General features: G+C 47.5%; 1 long non-coding RNA gene across 1 annotated transcript in view; it reads right to left on the bottom strand.

Moving 5' to 3' along the window:
- Window positions 1-1,344: 1,344 nt before the first annotated feature.
- LOC139262100 (uncharacterized) overlaps window positions 1,345-20,433 on the bottom strand; it is a 48,434-nt gene continuing 29,345 nt past the window's right edge. Inside the window, exons 2-3 of the long non-coding RNA XR_011592893.1 lie at window positions 6,984-7,132; window positions 1,345-1,422 (exon numbers count right to left, since the gene is read on the bottom strand). This is a non-coding gene — a long non-coding RNA (uncharacterized lncRNA). The remainder of the gene's footprint in view (window positions 1,423-6,983; window positions 7,133-20,433) is intronic.

Raw genomic sequence — 20,433 nt, 5'->3', positions numbered from 1 at the left:
AGCCCCACCAGGCACTGAACCCGATTATGGGAAGCCTATGGGGGAAGTAGCAGCCCCACCAGACATAGGTTCCGACTATGGGGAACCAACAGGGGAGATAGTAGTCCCACTAGCTTTAGGGTTAGGCGCTGTTCACTGCATAGAGGGAAAGGCCATCCCACCTATTGTATGGGACTCGGAAAAACCCCCCCGAGTACCGATCCCGTGAGAAGGAGTAACCGAGTCTCACGGCCTAGGACGCCATGGTCCCCGGTACAAATGCTGTCCAGATACATCAGAAGGCACAGGACATCCAGGATGTAACCGGGCCACCCGGAGACGGGTGGCACTGTATATAGCTTTGGTTTAAGTTAGTATCTAATTTAAAAGGGGTTTTGAGTTTTAAGTTAGCGGTTTGGTTTTGGATTTTAAGCTTTCAAGTTTAAATTTGAATAAGATTACCTTATCACCAAGCCAGAGAACATTTTCTCAAAGGCAAGGCTGACTGTTGTATGACCCCTCCAGGAAAGCCAGAAATGATGGAAGGAATCCCGTTCCTACTCGCCCTACTGGGGGCAAGCACCAGCAAGTGAGATGATGTCGAGGAGTCCTGGATCTTTTGGTGCTCGGGTGGAAGAGCGGCCATCGTTACTACCGGGGATGTTACTCGAGGCGCGAGTGAGGTCGCCATCTATTACTATGAGCGAAGGTGGCCAGGATGGCTGGAGTCCAATTCGACCAAATACCCCAGCCAGGCCGGGTTTACTTACGGGGAGGTGTCCCTCCCATGCTTAAGGGTACAGATTGTTGCTTCCCGGATTAGGGTGACAGAAGGAAAGAGAGTATGTTTGAGTTGTAGAGGATAGATTCCTTGGGTAGGTGCTGGTGGCTCAGAAAGCTGAGCAAGGACGTGGGGGCCCAGGAAGTTGGATGGGAACGACTTAACAATGATATTTACTGGACCATTACAAGTGCCCCAGATGGAGTGAGAGTATGTTGGGATAAATGGTGGGAGTCAGAACAAGGAATATATGTGGGGATCAGAGAAGGTCTGTCCAGCAGGCATCTCTATAGTGTTCATTAGACAGTGGCAGGATTCAGGGAAGGGGATGGTGTGGGACCAAAGCCTATATGCCTGTGTGATCCCATGTCCCCCGACCCCAATAAATGCCACGGAATTAGTCACACACCCTAGAGGGCCCCCACCGACCACCCCTCCAGCTAAGACCATACTAGAGAGGTGTCCCACAACTACCAAGGGACCAGGGAATGGGCTAGTTTTAATACCTACAGGAAAAATCCTATACCAGGGGTACACTATGCAGTGGCATCAGTAATAATAAATCTGACAGAAGTCCACTTACCGGCATGGTGCCCCAAGGAGACAGAGCGATTGTATCAAGCTCTACTTCGGGATATGTTTCGACATTTCTACGAGTTAGACTTTGGAGAGGTGGATAAAGAACATTTGTACAGTTTCTCCACAGAGCAAAATAGTGGTACATGGAGGCAGAGAAGGGGGACGTGGAACGACATTTTTACGGCTTATAACACTGGGTCCTCAGTCATTAACAGCATAGACGATGTGGAACTCCAGATTCAAATTAATGGACTTAACATAAGGATCAGTTACGCAAAATATTGGGGGATGAGAATACAGTGGTAGGCTCAGAGCTACACGAGGACCAAGCTATGATGGTCCATTTAAAAGATATTATTGAAGAGCTGGAAAGACATGCAAAGACTGTGAAAGCACTGATACGGGAGGATCGGAATGCTTCGGATCAGGCAGCACAGAATGAGGTGTGCATGCTGTACGGGGCATGGTTGCTGGACGAGGGCCGCAGCAACCTAGAGGACTTGAGCCAAGGTCAAGTCCCATCCTGGATCAGTAACAAGCACCTCGCAGCACTCCACCCGTATAGTCATTCACTTAGTCCGTATCAGCTCCGTCTAGCCTCTGAAGCCTACCCTGTACCAATAGACTGCGGACGGTCCAACCATACACTTATGGGGGTAGTGGTCAGGATGCCAGTCATGAGTGAGACATCCTGACCAGCACCCGTTTACAGAGTGGAGAATGTAGGGGTCATTCAGGGAGGAGCACACATTCGTTTCACAGCTGTCCCACCTTATGTCGTAAAGTGGGAGCACGCAATGACAGGTACTGACCTCTCCGGGTGCCAGAGCCAGGGTGCACATGTAATACTGTGCCCCCAGCACTTGAATGCCTATGCAAGATCACAATGTGAGTTTAAAGCTGCTGGCGCATGGCCTATCAACTGCACTATGGAGATGATGGCCAAGACCTCGTTCCTCCACAAGTGGTATACATAGGGGTTGGGACATAATGTGTCACCACCAGTGCGCCCCACTATCAACATGTACCCTACATCTGGTGTCATGTATGTAACCACAACGTAACACCACTGTATTACTGTATACACTCAACCTAGATGCACACCTTGACCACAAGGGATGAACTTGTGGGAGACACTCCTTACCTGATCACACAGGTATAAAGAGGGAGGTCCCACACAGGGTCATCATCTTTGGAGTCCTGTGAATAAAGAGTTAAGGTCACAGAGTGACCTTGTCCCCAGAATGTGCCTCATGTGGTTTCTACTGTAGAGTAAGGATTTTACATTGGCGATGCGAAACGGGAATTCACGACCCACGAGAATGGCCACCGGTAGCACAGAGGAACGGTACTGTGTTGGGGAAGACTGGGACAATTTTGTCGAGAGGCTTCAGCAAAGCTTCGTTGCGAAAGAATGGCTGGGGGATGCAGCGGCCGACAAGCGAAGGGCTCATCTTTTGACCAGCTGCGGACCAAAGACTTACGCGCTCATAAAGGAATTACTAGCACCCGAAAAGCCGGCGGACAAAACCTTTGAAGAACTTAGCAAATTAATCGGGGAGCACCTCAAACGGGTGAGTAGCATACATATGGCCCGACACAGATTCTACACCCACCGACATTGTGAAGGACAGAGCATACCGGACTTCGTAGTGGACCTCCTGCATTTGGCCAGCCTCTAAGTTCACAGACGCCTGCAGGGGGCAGATGTTAAGGGACTTCTTTATCGAGGGCATCGGTCATGCGGGAATTTTCTGCAAATTAATTGAGACCAAAGATTTGACCTTGGAAGCGGCGGCATTGATGGCTCAAACTTTCATGGCGGTGGAAGAAGAGACGAAAATAATATACACGCGCAATTCTGCCTCTAACGCGGCGATGGATCAGCGAGTCAACATCATCAATGCGACTCAGGGCCCTGCAGGCAGGCAGGGGCAGTCCGACACTCCCCAGGCAGCAATAGACCCCAAAGTAGGACTTCAACAGAGACAATGGCAGGCTGAACAGACATTCACGCCATCACAGTGGTCAATACGGCCCGGGATGGGGCCATTGACACCCATGAATAGGGTACTTAAGAGAAGTCAAAGGGACAGTCAGCATGGAATGCCTGGCCAATGTCCCTTTGTTCCCAACAATGGAAACTTTAACTCATGCTGGAGGTGTGTGAGAAAATACTCAGCTAGATCTTGCAGGTTTCAACAGTTTGTCCGCAGGAACGGCAATCTCAGTGGCCACTTAGCTCGAATGTGCAGGAAGTCTGCAACCAGACTAATATATGAGGCGGATGGACCAGAAGAGGGTTCTTTGAGGCAGGATGACTTTTGGGGCAAATCGATGGATGCCGAGGTTCAGTCGGTCCATGTGGCGAATATTCACAGTTCATACACCAAAACGCCACCAATGATGATGAGGGTTTTATTGAACGGTATCCCAGTACGCATGGAGCTGGACACTTGGGCCAGCCAGTCACTCATGGGCGATCAGCAATTTGAGAAGCTATGGCCACTTAAAGCCAGTAGACCCACATTAGCACGTATTGAGACACAATTACGGACTTACATTAAAGAAATCATTCCGGTGCTAGGCAGTGCAATGTTGGCTGTCACACACAATGGGTAAGTGAAGCGGCTGCCGCTCTGGATTGTCCCGGGCAATGGTCCTACACTGTTGGGGAGGAGGTAGTTAGCCGAGATGAACTGGAAATGGGGTGATGTTCACGCAATGTCATCTGTGGAATGAAGTTCGTGCTCACAAGTCCTACAACAATTGGATTTACTATTCCAACCTGGCGTCGGGACTTTCAAAGGCACTAAAGTAGTGATACACATCACCCCGGACGCCAGGCTAGTGCACCACAAAGCCAGAGCGGTGCCGTATGTGATGCGGGAAAAGATCGAGAGCGAATTAGACCGGCTGTTGAGAGAGGGCATCATCTCGCCTGTTGAATTCAGCGGCTGGGCGAGCCCCATCGTTCCCGTCCTAAAAGCGGATGGCTCTGTCAGGATCTGTGGCGACTACAAGGCCACCATCAATCGGGTGTCCCTACAAGACCAATACCCGCTCCCAAGAGCGGAGGACCTCTTCACCATGCTGACAGGTGGCAAGCTGTTCACCAAGTTGGACCTCACTTAAGCCTATATGACCCAGGAACTGGCCGACGAATCTAAACTACTGACCACCATCACCACGCACAAGGGACTGTTCGTTGATAACAGGTGCCCGTTTGGCATTCGATCAGCGGCCGCGATTTTTCAACGAAACATGGAAAGCCTGCTTAAATCCATTCCTGGAACGATCGTATTCCAGGACGACATCCTCATCACGGGTTGAGACACCGAGGAACACCTCCACAATCTGGAGGAGGTGCTACGCTGACTGGACCGGGTAGGCCTGCGACTCAAGAAGTCTAAATGTGTGTTCTTAGCTCCTGAGGTTGAGTTTCTGGGCAGGAGGGTTGCTGTAGATGGGATTCGGCCCACCGAATCCAAAACAGAGGCGATTCGACGAGCACCCAGGCCCTGCAACACATCGGAGTTGCGTTCATTCCTGGGACTGCTGAACTATTTCGGGAACTTTCTGCCGAACTTGAGCACGTTGTTGGAGTCACTACAAATGCTCCTGCGTAACGGTTGCGATTGGTTTCGGGGGGACTGTCAGGAACGGGCTTTTGATCGGGCATGAAACCTACTTTGTTCAAACAAGTTGTTGACCCTGTACGACCCCTGTAAAAAATTGGTTCTGACATTTGATGCATCGTTCTATGGGGTTGGGTGCGTGTTGCAGCAGGGCAATGATGAGGGTCAACTACTACCTGTGACTTATGCCTCCAGGTCGCTCTCTCAAGCAGAACGGGAATATGGGATGGTCGAGAAATGGGATGGTCGAGAAGGAAGCGCTTGCATATGTTTATGGTGTAAAATAATGCATCAGTACCTCTTTGGTAGGAAGTTTGAATTAGAGACGGACCACAAGCCATTAACATCCCTGTTGTCAGACAGCTCGCATACAGCGATGGGCTCTCACGCTGGCTGCTTATGACTACTCCATCCGGCACCGGCCCGGCACTGAAAATTGCGCTGACGCGCTCAGCAGGCTTCCACTGGCCACCACTGAGGGGGCAGTGGAGCAAAGCGCCGAGATGGTCATGGCTGTCGATGCCTTTGACAGCGCAGGCTCCCCCATCACAGCCCGCCAGATCAAAATCTGGACAAACAGAGATCCCCTCCTATCCCTGATTAAGAAATGTGTCCTGACTGGGGATTGGGCACCCGCACACGGAGCATGCCCTGAGGAGGTCAGACTGTTCCACAGACGGATGGATGAGCTCTCCATCCAAGCCAACTGCCTACTATGGGGCAGCTAGGTAGTTATGCCCCAGAACGGCAGGGAGGCATTCATCAGGGAGCTCCACAGCGAGCACCCAGGCATTGTGCTGATGAAGGCCATTGCCCGGTCACATGTTTGGGGCCTGGAATTGATTCAGACCTGGAACACTGTGTTTGCAGGTGCACAACGTGTGCGCAGCTGGGTAATGCCCCCAGGGAGGCCCCGCTCAGCCCGTGGCCCTGGCCCACCAGGCCATGGTCACGCATTCATGTTGACTACACGGGCCCGTTCATGGGTATGATGTTCCTTATTGTGATAGATGCGTACTCGAAATGGATCGAGTGCATCATTCTGAATTCATGCACGTCATCCACCACCGTGGAAAGCCTACGTGCGATCTTTGCAAACCATGGCTTGCCGGACATCCTGGTTAGTGATAATGGTCCATGTTTCACAAGCTACGAATTCCGAGAGTTTATGTCAGGCAATGGCATCAACCACGTCAGGACTGCATCATTCAAGCTGGCCTCCAATGGCCAGGCGGAACTTGCGGTCCAAATCATTAAGCAAGGTATGCTCAGGATTCAAGGACCCTCCCTACAATGTCGCCTATCACGTCTCTTGCTGACCTATAGTTTCTGACCACACTCGCTCACGGGGGTCCCGCCCGCAGAGCTACTAATGAAACGGACACTCAAAACTCGGTTGTTCCTCACTCACCCAGTCCTGACCGACATAGTTGAGGGCAAGTGCAAGTCACAAAATGAGTACCATGACCGTAATGCGAGGGGGAGATGTATAGAAATAAAGATCCTGTATTCGTCCTCAATCACGCCATGGGGCCCAAATGGCTTGAGGGCACTGTAATTGACAAAGAGGGGAATAGGGTCATCGTGGTAAAACTCAACAATGGTCAGATATGCCGTAAGCATCTGGACCAAGGAAAAAAAATGTTCAGCATCGACACGGAGGAACCTGAAGAAGACCATGAGATGGAGCTTACAACACCGCCAGTGAACGAGCAACAAGAGCAATCAGAAGAATGCACAGTCCTTGCGGTCAGCCCGGACAGGCCGGAATCACCACAGGTGACAGACACTCACGTCAGTGTCCAACAACCAGAGCCCCAACTGTGGCACTCCACGAGGGAACGTAGACCACCTGAAAGACTAAACCTATGATCCCAATAAGACTTTGAGGGGGGAGGAGATGCCATGTATTTAACCACAATGTAACACCACTGTATTACTGTATACACTCAACCTAGATGCACACCTTGACCACAAGGGGTGAACTTGTGGGAGACACTCCTTACCTGATCACACAGGTAAAGAGGGAGGTCCCACGCAGGGTCATCGTCTTTGGAGTCCTGTGAATAAAGAGTTACGGTCACAGAGTGACCTTGTCCCCAGAATGTGCCTCGTGTGGTTTCATACTGTAGAGTAAGGACTTTACATCTGGTGCCTGGTGAGAGAAAGCAGTTTCTGTTTTAAACCCTGTTTTAAATGAATATTACTCATTCCTGAACCCTCTACCATTCACCTCACTGTCAGGAGCAATGTAACAAACCGGCAAAATTACGTTGCACATTTCGGGTGTACAATCCCCCCTCTGCCCGAACATCTCACCGCTCTGCTCAAGGCAGTGGAAGTGTCCCAGAAACATTTCTACACGCTTAAACAGAAAACAGTGCAAGTTGGGAGGGAAATCACAGAGATAAAAGTTCCATCCTGGTGGGATTTGATGGAGAACATAGAAGTCCCTCCATTGATTTGGATTGCCTCTCATACTCTTGTTTTGTGTCAGCTTGTCATTGTAGTCTATTTATTGTTTACTAGTTGCAGGAAAAGGGAAAAAGACCGCCGATCCCCACACCAGAGGGTATTCAATGAGCCCTGAATAGGCTGCGAGACGTGTGTGTGTGGAGGGAAGGAGTAAAACATGAAACAGAGATAATCACAGGGATTTCTATTTAAATTTAAAGTCCCAGACCACCTACTGTACAAGCGCAGGGGTTTGGGTTAAAAGGGAAATATTGGGCGTTTATGTATTATTTTGTTTTTTCTGTATAAAGTGCAGTATTTTATTTTGTATAGAAGTGGTGTGTAACATGAATGTTTGGTTAATGTGTAACTGACCTCCCGGCTGTAAGAATCGCCTAGGAGAGTGTACTTTAAAATTTTGTAATGTTTGAGTCTACTCTGAAAGTTTGAAATGTATTGAAGTATGACATGTAAGAGTGGAGGTGGGAGGTGGGTGGGGGGGGTGGGGTGCGGTTGGATCCCCTCTGCCAATGGAACTTGTAACATGAAAGGCATACTTGATCTATTGTATTAGTGAGGGAAATGTAATGTTTCGAGGTTTTTTTTTCAACTCGGTAATTGAGGGAAGGTTTGGCTCTGGGATGTTAGGAATTTTGTTCACCAACGGTGACACTACAAGGGAATAGTGTCAAAGGCGGGACTGTAGGATTCACAAAATTCTGGGACACCCTACTCAATGGACATGTGTCTGGAATTTAAAAGGGAACTGTGTTGGACTTTTGGAGGAGAAATGTGGACAGAAATCTCTCACTATTAGGCACCTTTGGACTAAACTAGGGCCTTTTAGATTGAGTTTGGACATTTTAAATTGTATGCTGGGTCTGTTTAGGGCTGCTAACCCACCTAGGAGGCAGGCCCCAGGGAGACATTAGCAGTTTAACAAAAGCCCACTTACCAGGGACCCAGATATATACATATTTTAATAGTTCTTAAAACGGCTATACAGAAAAACCCTGGCATCAGCAAAACACACAATGGACAGTATCAAGATCTGATTACATTCTACCAGCACCATTCAAAAACCCCATCAACACCTTTGGGAATCTTGTATCTTGCTAATGCTCAATCAGCCCACCAAAATTCTCACAAGGGATCACATTACAGTTGATCAGCCTGCCAAAATCGCACAAAAGCAGTCATCAAAAATCAATTGTGCGCCCGAGTTTTGGCGCGAAAGTTTAAGCAGCCTCTCAGGTATAACTTGGCCTTGCTGATAGCTTGAGAGGTAACCTTTGGGCTGAGGAAACACTTCTGAAGAAACATACCAGAGAACACTCTGGAAAAGCACTTGGACTCTGGGCTCTTTGTCTCTGGCTTTGAAACATCCAACTTGCCACACGAAGTTACAGCAACGCAACAAGAAGAACCTAACAAGAAGCCTCGGAGTCACTGAAAAACCAACAATCATGCAGCGCTGACTCAAGGAAAAAAATTATTTACCATCAAAACGTCGACCAGTGCTAATACCGAAGACACCGCAACCAGCCAAAGAATCCACAAGATTGAGGAGAGAGAAAGCAGTGTGCAACTGGTCTAAACTGTGGAGAAATCCTTTGGTGAGCATAGTCCCTGCAACTTCAGAGCCTAACTTAGTTAGTGTAGTGGTGGGACATTTTTTTCACTGCATAACCTCTATACCCGTTGCGTATACATTCTCCCCCTTTTTTTGTACATTTTGTTATATGCTATTAAGTTAATTAGTGTGGTGTGCTACTTTCTAAATAAAATATTTGTTCTTGCACCAAACAGTTGTCTATCTACATCGATCACATCCCCTAAATAATTCCAAGCCCTAGAACCAGGGAGTGGGATGATTCGAACTGTCAAGGTCAGAAAAGGCTGACAAACCCACCACCCCCTACAGGAGTCGGCGGACGATCCTCCTACATCTGGTGCTGAGGAGCTCCGATTGTCGCTCGTCAATCCGCTGGGTCTGTTCTTGACGGATGAGAGCGCAGACTTCGAAGAACCTGCATCACCATGCTGCAGAACCCATTCCACCCCAAGGCCATCTATTGGTCCTTCGGTCATTCCCGCCTCCAAGCACCTCTCCACAGGGCACCCCATTTGTCCCCAGGATGGCGCCGACCCCGTGAAGGCCTGGTGGACGCGGCAGGTCTGTTCCACGAGCACGACATGACAGCGGAGAGATGGTTCAGATGTCCAGGAGGACTGTAGACATTGGTGACCAGCTCGTCGAAGCTTTGGGGCGCATGTCCCGACACCTGGCCACCATGACCAAGTACATTCCACACGCGTGGCGGAGTCCCTGGATGCGATAGCCAGGAACACTGCTGCCACAGTCCTCCCAGTGGTCCCAGAGTGCTACACTGCACCCCTAGGTTCCACACCACCACTGCGAATGTCAGCTGAGAGCAAGGACCAAAATCCTGTTTCTGCATCAGAGAATGTTGCCCCCTCGGTGCACCCCCACTCCTATTCCTGTCCAACCAATGCATCTGCCTTCATCCCCGCCAATGGGGCATCGCCTGAGGAGCTCCTCGGCCAGGCACCATGGAGTGAGGAGGGGAAGGGATATAGATGGGGAGAAGAAGGGGAGGGGGGAAGGAAAGTGAGGTGCATTTGTGCAGGTGATGGCTGTGTTATATCTCCATCTAGGTGTATGCAATTTGTTGCAATGTATGGGGGCTGGGGACCACGCTCCTGCTTTGCCTTTGTATTCTGTGTTACTGGATATGTTGAACATGTGATTTATGTCAATGGTGGAATAAGTGGGATGTGGGCAGGGGTTGGGCATTATTGGCTGTGATACTTATGATTTCAGGCCAATGTTGGTATTAAACTTTTATTATCGAACATAATCTTGTTGCGCATTGTCTCAGATAGCTGGTGATTCCTTACCGTGAAAGGGTTAAATACAACTTTACATCAATCAACATTAACTTTAACTGGCACCAACGTGATGGGCACCATTGATGTCTGAGCTGCACATAGCAGTGTGTCACGCTGTCACTCACATCAGTGCTCTTTCAGGCAAATTGTTCCGATATCAGCTCCTCATGTAAGAGTGGGATTTAACAAATGCCAGCCACACCGCTGGCGTCCATTCCGGTTAGTTCCACTTTTTGTGGGCGCTTTTTTGAACGGGCGATATTCTGGGTGATGTGTGCGAGGTGGTGAAATTGACAGTGGGCGATCTCCATGGCCGCTAGTTTGGGTAAATATGCTCTTTACGAAAAAAAAGTCACCGGGTGTTATTATTGAATCTCGGCATTAAGTCCGTGAGGAAAATAATGCTGGACGATAATATGGATGTTGAAATCGCCCATTCTGTTCATTCCGTCCCCAAAAAGTGGGCGGGCAGCAATATTTTTTCTCAGCATTAAGCCCATTAGGAAAATAATGCTCGGCAGTAAGTCTCTTAAATGGAGACTTATGCCAAAATGGGCGATATATGGGCGTTATACGTCATTTCAGCGGTAAAATGGCCGTTAAGTGGGCGTTAAGCATGCAAAAAAAGTGGAGGTTCTAGCCCTAAGTCTTTCTTTCTTTCTTATTGTACAGGGTTTTTAATGAATAAATAATTGAAAACATTTTATTTTTATGTTTTTTTAAACTCTTACGCTGATAAAATCAGGCCTTACCATGCATAAGAATTTCACGGGCATTCACTGGGCAGAAGTTGTGCAAGTAGCCCAACTCTCTGCCCGCGGAAGCCCTTTTCCCGAGGATGTGTTGGATCTGTCAAGAGAATTTTTGACAGATTGCAATTTACTGGTTTTAGTGCCTGCACGGCGCTTGCCTAAACACGGAATTTGTGGGGCCCCTACGGGTGTGTGCGCATCTGGTACTCACCCGTAGTGGCCGCAAATTACAGCCCAATATTTCCGAACTGAAATTAAGAGTACCTGGATTAATTTGTATTGTACGCACAATGAATAATGAATTATTAATAATAAATATACTATTAATGTAGGCCTTAATACTTATCGGCAATTAGAATTATTTTAATTATCTAATTTCACTGGTGCATTGAAAAAGTTGTCTGAATATACAATCCACAAAAACCATCCCTTAATATTTTCTTTGAAAAGCATAAATGAACTCATCAGTGCAGTGGGTTAGAATCTGTCTTTATATGGAGAAAAATGACAGGGTGTTTTGAGGGTTGTTTGGTCACTTCCCTTTGTTGCTTCCCCTCTGCGTCAGGGATCCAAATTCAACTCATAATACCTTCATTATCATTTCTATAAAGGTCCCAAATGAATTGAATGGAGTAATCTCAATTCAATTTCTGAAAATGCTAAATACACTCAGCCGGCCATTCAGCATCTGTGGGAGAACTGGAGGGTTCAAGTTACAGATGTGGATCTTTGATCAGAACACAGTTGTGATGGAAGGTCGAGAGCTGAAACATAACTCATATGTTCTCTCCACAGATGCTGACTTACCAACTGAGTGTTTCCAGCATTTTCTGCTTTTGTTTCAAATTTCCAGCATCTCCAATTTTTTGTTCAATTCTTCTTGGGGCAAAACAACAACTGCATTCTGTATAAAAGCTGGAAATCTCTTTCTGATGCAGTAGTGGTTGAGATTAAAACAAATTATGAGGACAGGTAAGAATGACTATCCTCCTACACCAAACCCATGCTATACCTGACTTAGAATTGCTTGATGTTGACACTGAAAAAAAAAGTGAAATATTTATCATCCCCTAGTATAAGATTGTCAGAATTTATAAAAGTATAGAAGAAGAAAAGGTTGTATGGCCATCAAAACCAATCCTTTCCACAATAATGCAAATAAGCCCCACTGCGTCTAACTCATTCATTCTGTTAACAGATTCAAATTAATTGCAGACAAAATCACTGACAGAATATTACCCTGGAATTTCTCCCAAACATCAAAACTAATCAAGTGTAATGCTTAGATACTAATGAGTCCTACAAGCAAAACTATTCTACTCTGGCCAATTGTATTAGACAGATGCACCATACCCTCAGCAACACAAGTACTATTGAGAGTTTATTCACCTATTTCTAGCATTATCCATCCTTAAGCAGATATTGGGGGTATACTTGGTGTTGGGTGGTGGCACAGAATGGGTGATAGAAAATCCGCATTGACTTCAATAGCAGAGAAAACCTTGTGAGGTGTTAAATGGGCTGTTGATTCGCTATCTCCCATTTTGTGCTTTGACCAAGACTAATTTCACCCCCATTGAATCTAATTAATACTTAGTAGACGTATTCGAAACATAACTATTGCCGATGGAAATTTATTCTAGCTATCCACTGCTCCATAAAAAAATATTTTTCCAATTTCCATTCTCTCTTGAGGCTTATTAATTTTAAATTTTTACGATCAATCTAAATTAAATAACTTGATTAAATCTATATTATTCATGCTTCTTATTGTATGCCTCATTTTAATCATTTCCCCCCCATCCCAATGGAAAAACAATATCAGCTCCCGTGTGTCATAGCTTTTATCTTACAGTCCTGGAATTCTGATTTTCCCTAAATTCACCATGATGTTCACAGCTAGACATTACTGTTGGAAATGTTTCGATGTTTGCTGTTTTAACTGAGGCATTAACACATTTATTTTAACATTACTGACAGTATTTTTAAAGCTATGGCCTTGCCAGTGAGTTGCATATACTGAAAAGTAATGGGCCCTATTTTACGGTAAGAATAACGATGAGGCTATCAGCGCTAACCATTATTAAGGAGTAAATCAGAGAGGAATTCCGGCACCTGCACATGCGCAGTTAAACGCGGAAATCAGTAAGTTGCTGACCGAGTTGCCCGAATCTCTAGAAGCTTCACTCTAACAGTATCTCGTTGAGATACTCCACATTCAAATTCATGAAGGGTGTGAAGTTGCGGTACTTATCCACTCGATAAGGGTTAAACGTGACACAGAAAGTTAGGACTTGGCCATTCCAGTGTAAGTTTATTTTTAACAATGTGGTAAGTCTTGATTACTGTCAAACAACCTCTCAGGTAATAACATTTTAATTTTACAAGTGTGGTGTCTCATTCCGTCAGATTTTAATTATTGTTGGAGATTTAAAAAAATAAAAAATTTTAAGCATTTTCTTTTCATCTCTTTTATCTCTCTCTTAATCCCATCTTTCTTTCCCTCTCTTTAATTTGCTTTCTGTACATGATTTTAAGTTGAATTAAATATTCTAACTTACACTTGCTGCAGCTGGAGTATTTACCTTGAGACCAGTTGGGAGCGGGGCGAGTTGGAGGGATGGATCCAGTAGCACATAGGAAACCTGGAAATCTGGGTTTCCCCACACACTGTTTAACAGGCTTAGCTTCAAGTCGGGCGGGAGCACGCTAGAGGAGGTCGCAGGATCAGATAGGTCTAATCCTCGAACCCAGGGGTGGGATCGAATCCCAAGATGGGTCTGGTCCCCGACACCAGAAGGGGTCCGATCCCAAGGCGGACTTTGATCCCCGACTCCGGGGGGGTGGGGTGTCCCATCCCAAGGGAGGTCCAATCCCGGCAAACGGGGAGGGGAGGAATGGTTTGTGTGGGGGGAACTGATGTTGGGGGAGCTTGATAGCAGTAGGGAAAGACTTCTGCTCCTCCCGGCCCACAAGGAGCGCTCCCTGAAGCTGCTCGCATCTCGCTGCACCTGCTGGGATTACCGAGGCCCGGGAAACCCAGCTGGCCAGAGTAAAACATCCCAAGTCAGAATTAATCTGTGATTTGGAGGGGAACCTGAAAGTGGTGGTGTTCCTATGCATCTCGTGCCCTTGTCCTTCTAGATAGTAGAGGTCGCGGATTTGAGAAGTGCTGTTGAAGAAGTCTTGGTGAGTTACTGCAGTGCATCTTGTAGATGGTACACACTGCAGCCATGGTACACCGGTGGTGGAGTAAATGAATGCTTAAGGTGATGGATGGGGTGCCAATCAAGCGGGCTGCTTTGTCCTGGATGGTGTTGTTGAGTGTTGCTGCACTCATCCAGGCAATTGGAGAGTATTCCATCACACTCTTGACTTGTGCCCCATAGATGGTGGAAAGACACTCACTGCAGAATACCCAGCCTCTGATCTGTTGCCACAGTATTTAAGTGGCTAGTCCAGTTAAGTTTCTGATCCATGGTGACCCTCAGGATGTTGATGTTGGGGGATTTGGTGATGGTAATGCCGTTGAATGTCAAGCGCCAGTGTTTAGACTCTTGCTTCTTGGAGAGATTCATTGCCTGGCATTTGTATGGTGCGAATGTTACTTGTGACTTATCAGCCCAAGTCTGAATGCTGACCAGGTCTTGCTGCATGCAGGCATGGACTGCTTCATTATCTGAGGAGTTGGGAATGGCATTGAACACTATGCGATCATCAGCAAACATCCCCACTTCTGACTTTATGATGGAGGGAAGGTCATTGATGAATCAGCTGAAGATGGTTGGGCCTAGGGCACTGCCCTGAGGAACTCCTGCAGCAATGTCCTGGGGCTGTGATGATTGACCTCCAACCATCTTCCTTTGTGCTAGATATGAATCCAACCAGTGGAGAGTTCCCCCTGATTCCCATTGACTTCAATTTTATTAGGGCTCCTTGATGCCACATTCAGTCAAATGCTGCCTTGATGTCAAGGGCAGTCACTTTCAGTTTACCTCTGGAATTCAGCTCTTTTGTCCATGTTTGAACCAAGGCTGCAATGAGGTCTGGAGCTGAGTGGTCCTGGAGGAACCCAAACTGGGCATCGGTGAGCAGGTTATTGGTGAGTAAATGCCGCTTGATAGCACTGTCGATGACCCCTTCCATCACTTTGCTGATGATTGAGGGTAGACTGATGTGGCGGTAATTGGCTGTATCGGATTGTACCTGCTTTTTGTGAACAGAACATACCTGGGCAGTTTTCCACGTTGTTGGACAGATGCCAGTGTTGTAGCTGTACTGGAACAGCTTGGTTAGAGGCGCAGCTAATTCTGGAGCACAGGTCTTCAGCACGACAGCGGGATGTTGTCGGGGCCCATTTCCTTTGCTGTATCCAGTGCACTCAGCTGTTTCTTGATATCATGTGGAATGAATTGAACTGGCTGAAAACTGGCTTCTGTGATGGTGGTGACCTCAGGAGGAGACCGATATGGATCATCCACTCGGCACTTCTGGCTGAAGATGGTTGCAAATGCTTCAGCCTTGTCTTCTGCACTCACGTGCTGGGCCCTGCTATTATTGAAGATGGGCATATTCCCCTTAGTTATAAATGGTCCACCACCATTCACGATTGATGTGGCAGAATAGCAGAGCTTTGATTGGATCCGTTGATTATGGAATCGCTTAGCCCTGTCTATAGCATGCTGCTTCTGCTGTTTAGCATGCATGTAGTCCTATGTTGCAGCTTCCCCAGGTTGGCACCTCATTTTTAGGTACACCTGGTGCTGCTCCTGGCATGTTCTTCTGCACTTTTCATTGAACCAGGGTTGGTCCCCTGATTTGATGGTAATGGTAGAGTGAGGGATATGCCGAGCCATGAGGTTACAGATTGCGGTGGAATACAATTCTGCTGCTGCTGATGGCCCACAGCACCTCATGGATGCCCAGTTTTGAGCTGCTAGATCTGTTCTGAATCTATCCCATTTAGCACGGTGGTAGTGCCACACAGTTCGATGGATGGTGTCCTCAGTGTGAAGATGGGACTTCATCTCCACAATGACTGTGCGGTGGTCACTGCTACCAATGCTGTCATGGACACATGCATCTGCGACAGGTAGATTGATGAGGATGAGGTCAAGTAGGTTTTTCCCTCATGTTGATTCTCTCACCACCTATCGCAGGCCTAGCCTGGCAGCTATATCCTTCAGGACATGGTTAGCTCAGTCCGTAGTGGTGCAACCGAGCCAATCCTGATGATGGATGTTGAAGTCCCCCACCTAGAATATATTCTGTGCCCTTGCTACCCTCAGTGCTTCTTCCAAGTGGTGTTTAACATGGAGGAGTACTGATTCATCAGCTAAGGGAGGTTGGTAGGTGGTAATCAGCAGGAGGTTTTCTTGCCCATGCTTGACCTGAATCCATGCGGCTTCAATAGCCATGAATCGCAATGTAGAAGTCCACAGAATGTCTGTGAGCAAGTGTAAGTGTAATCATTTGCTGCTGACTACAAAATCCGGGCCAATGTATGTTGACTTTTAATTAAATGTGTGTGGGGATGCATCCTAATTATGAAAAGTTTTGATGGAGCAGATAGGGAGAAACTGTTTCCACTGGCAGTAACCAGAGGACAGAGATTTAAGGTGACTGAAAAATGATGATAGCTTAGAAATTTGTCACAGGCGGTGGCGCAAAACGGGCAGTATCTGACACCGTCTATTTTGCACCACCGCACGTGATGAATTTTGAGGCTGAGGAGAATGTTTTTTAATGCAGCAAATTGTTGTGATCTGGAATACTCTGCCTGAAAGGGTGGTGGAAGCAAATTCTGTAGTAACTTTCAAAAGGAGAATTGGATCAATACTTGAAAAGGAAAAAAATATAGGGCTATGGGGAAAGAGCAGGACTAATTGGATAGCTGTGTCAAAGAGCCAGCACGGGCACGATGGGCCAAATGGCTTCCTTCTGTGCTGTAGGATTCAATAATTCTATAATACTGGATTAGCTCAGTTGATAATTGCTTCTCATTGACAAGGCCGGTCGAGTGAATGGTCAGTAGTCAAGACCAAGGGCTAGACTTTCCACTTTTGTGTAAATCGGCCAAAAATGGGCGTTATTTCCAGCGTGGACGGTAAATATGGATTTTGAGATCGCCGGATTATCGTCCATTTCCAAAACCCTAACTTTCCATTTTTTTAAATGGGCGTTACTGCGAGCGATCTGAAATGGGCGTCAGCATTAAAAATGTTTAATCTTTTGCCGTAAAGTGTCGCCGACCATAGCAATGACATCGCAACGCTCGTTTCCCATGCTTCAGGAGGTCAGGGGTCATCATTACATGCGCAGAAGAGGAGACAGAGAGAGAGGGACTGAAAGCGTGTGTGGGTGTGATGTGTGCTTGTTTGGCTGTTGTAGGAGGCAGGAGGGAGATTCACCAGCCGTAAAAAGCTTACTAAGCACCAAGAAGGTAGTTGACACCGAGTTTTTAATCCAACAAATAATATATAACATGGAAGGGATGGAGGAGGCCCTGGAGCTGTTAGCCAGGAACACTGGTGGCAGAGGGCTCCCAGTGGTCCCGGAGCGCGGCATTGCATCCCAAGGTGCCGCACCCCCATTGCCAACGGCACATGGGAGCCAGGAGGATGATCTTGCTTCTGGCTCGGAGCATGTTCCCACCTCGGGACCGTCCTCTCCTGTATCCGTCCAAGCAGCGATTCTGCTGTCAGCCCCCCCAATGAAGCAGCACCTGAGGAGCTCCTCGGCCAGGCAGTTTGGAGTCAGGATGGGCAGGGGAAGGGGTAGAGGTGGGGAGAAGAAGCGGGGGTGGGGGGGGGGGGCGCAAGGAAAGTGAGATGCATGGCTGCAGGTGTTGTCTGGGCATATTTTTAGGTTGCTGCTGCTATTTTGGTGGGAGGGACGGGGCAAGGGGCGAGGGGGCTACCTTATTGGTTTGCATTTGTGTTCTGTTTTGCTGGAAATGGGGACCATTGTAATGATGTAAATGTGATAAATTTATTGTGGGTGGAGTGTTTTTTACAGTTATACTTATGATTTCAGACAAATGGTCGGCTTAAATGTTTTTTATTTAACATAACCTTGTTGCGCATTGTCTCAGATAGCTGCACCGTTACACACTGGTGATTTCTTAACATGAAAGGGTACAATTGCACTTAACTTCAATCAACTTAAACTTTAACTGTCACCAAGGTGATGCACACCATTGATGTATGACCTGCACACACAGCAGTGTTGCAGCTTTGTAAATAACAACAATGTTCTTTCAAGTAAAGTGCTCATTTATGAGTCTTGCAGCTATGTAGCCACCATGGGCCCTTTCCTGCGGTGTAGAGGAGGGCGGTGGCATGGTTGTCTGGCCTGAGGTCAGCGTCCACCTCCTCGTCCTCCTCTTCCTCTCTCTCCTGATGTGGACCGTCAGTCCCTTCTGGCAATTCTTGTCCCCTCCTGATAGCCAAGTTGTGCAACATGCAGCACACCACCATGAATTGAGCTACCTGCTCAGGGTGGTATTGGAGCTCACCTCCTGACTGGTCCAGGCATCTAAAGCGTTGCTTAAGCACTCTAATGGTTTTCTCGACGATATTGCAAGTGGATCTGTGGCTCTCATTGTATCGCTTCTTGGCTTCGGTGTGGGTGTCACGCAGGGGGGTCATCAGTCAGGTGGCAAGGCCACTTCATTTGTCACCAAGCATCCAGCATTGACCTTGTGGCCAATTTAAGTGTATCTAAGGGTTAAGTCATGGCAGGAGAGCTCGGTCGGGTGTTATGCTCCTCCTGTACCATGTGGGAACTCAGGAATGACCCCAGTGTCCCTGTCGACTATGTGTGCAGGAAGTGTATCCACCTCCAGCTCCTGACGGTCCGCGTTGCATGGTTGCAGGTGAGGGTGGATTCACTCTGGAGCATCCACGATGCTGAGAATGATGTGAGTATCACGTGCAGCGAGTTGGTCGTACCGCAGGGAAAGGGTCCACAGCCAGATAGGGAATGGAAGACCAACAGGAAGAGCAGTGCAAGGAAGGTAGTGCAGGAGTACCCTATGGTCATTCCCCTGCAAAACAGATACACTGCTTTGGGTACTGTTGAGGGGGATGACTCATCAGGGGAGGGCAGCAACAGCCAAGTTCATGGCACCGTGGCTGGCTCTGTTGCACAGGAGGACAGAAAAAAAGAGTGGGAGAGCGGTAGTGATAGGAGATTCAATTGTAAAGGGAATAGATAGGCGTTTCTGCGGCCGCAACCGAGACTCCAGGATGGTATGTTGCCTCCCTGGTGCAAGGATCAAGGATGTCTCGGAGCGGGTGCAGGACATTCTAAAAAGGGAGTGAGATCAGCCAGTTGTCGTGGTGCACATTGGTACCAACGACATAGGTAAAAAAAGGGATTAGGTCCTACGAAACGAATTTAAGGAGCTAAGAGCTAAATTAAAAAGTAGGACCTCAAATGTAGTAATCTCGGGATTGCTACCAGTGCCACGTGATAGTCAGAGTAGGAATCGCAGGATAGCGCAGGTGAATACGTGGCTTGAGCAGTGGTGCAGCAGGGAGGGATTCAAATTCCTGGGGCATTGGGACCGGTTCTGGGGGAGGTGGGACCAGTAAAAAACGGACGGTCTGCACCTGGACAGGACCGGAACCAATGTCCTAGGGGGAGTGTTTGCTAGTGCTGTTGGGGAGGATTTAAACTAATATGGCAGGGGGATGGGTACCAATGCAGGGAGACAGAGGGAAACAAAAAGGAGGCAAAAGCAAAAGACAGAAAGGAGATGAGGAAAAGTGGAGGGCAGAGAAAACCAAGGCAAAGAACAAAAAGGGCCATTGTACAGCAAAATTCTAAAAGGACAAAGGGTGTTAAAAAAACAAGCCTGAAGGCTTTGTGTCTTAATGCAAGGAGTATCCGCAATAAGGTGGATGAATTAACTGTGCAAATAGATGTTAACAAATATGATGTGATTGGGATTACGGAGACGTGGTTCCAGGATGATCAGGGCTGGTAACTCAACATCCAGGGGTATTCAACATTCAGGAAAGATAGAATAAAAGGAAAAGGAGGTGGGGTAGCATTGCTGGTTAAGGAGGAAATTAAGGCAATAGTTCGGAAGGACATTAGCTTGGACGATGTGGAATCTATATGGGTAGAGCTGCAGAATACCAAAGGGCAAAAAACGTTAGTGGGAGTTGTGTACAGACCTCCAAACAGTAGTAGTGATGTTGGGGAGGGCATCAAACATGAAATTAGGGGTGCGTGCAATAAAGGTGCAGCAGTTATAATGGGTGACTTTAATATGCACATAGATTGGGTTAACCAAACTGGAAGCAATACGGTGGAGGAGGATTTCCTG

The sequence above is a fragment of the Pristiophorus japonicus genome, chromosome 4, assembly GCF_044704955.1.
Source record: "Pristiophorus japonicus isolate sPriJap1 chromosome 4, sPriJap1.hap1, whole genome shotgun sequence".
NCBI classification, from domain to species: Eukaryota; Metazoa; Chordata; class Chondrichthyes; family Pristiophoridae; genus Pristiophorus; species Pristiophorus japonicus.
This window is presented reverse-complemented; position numbering and strand designations above follow the sequence as displayed.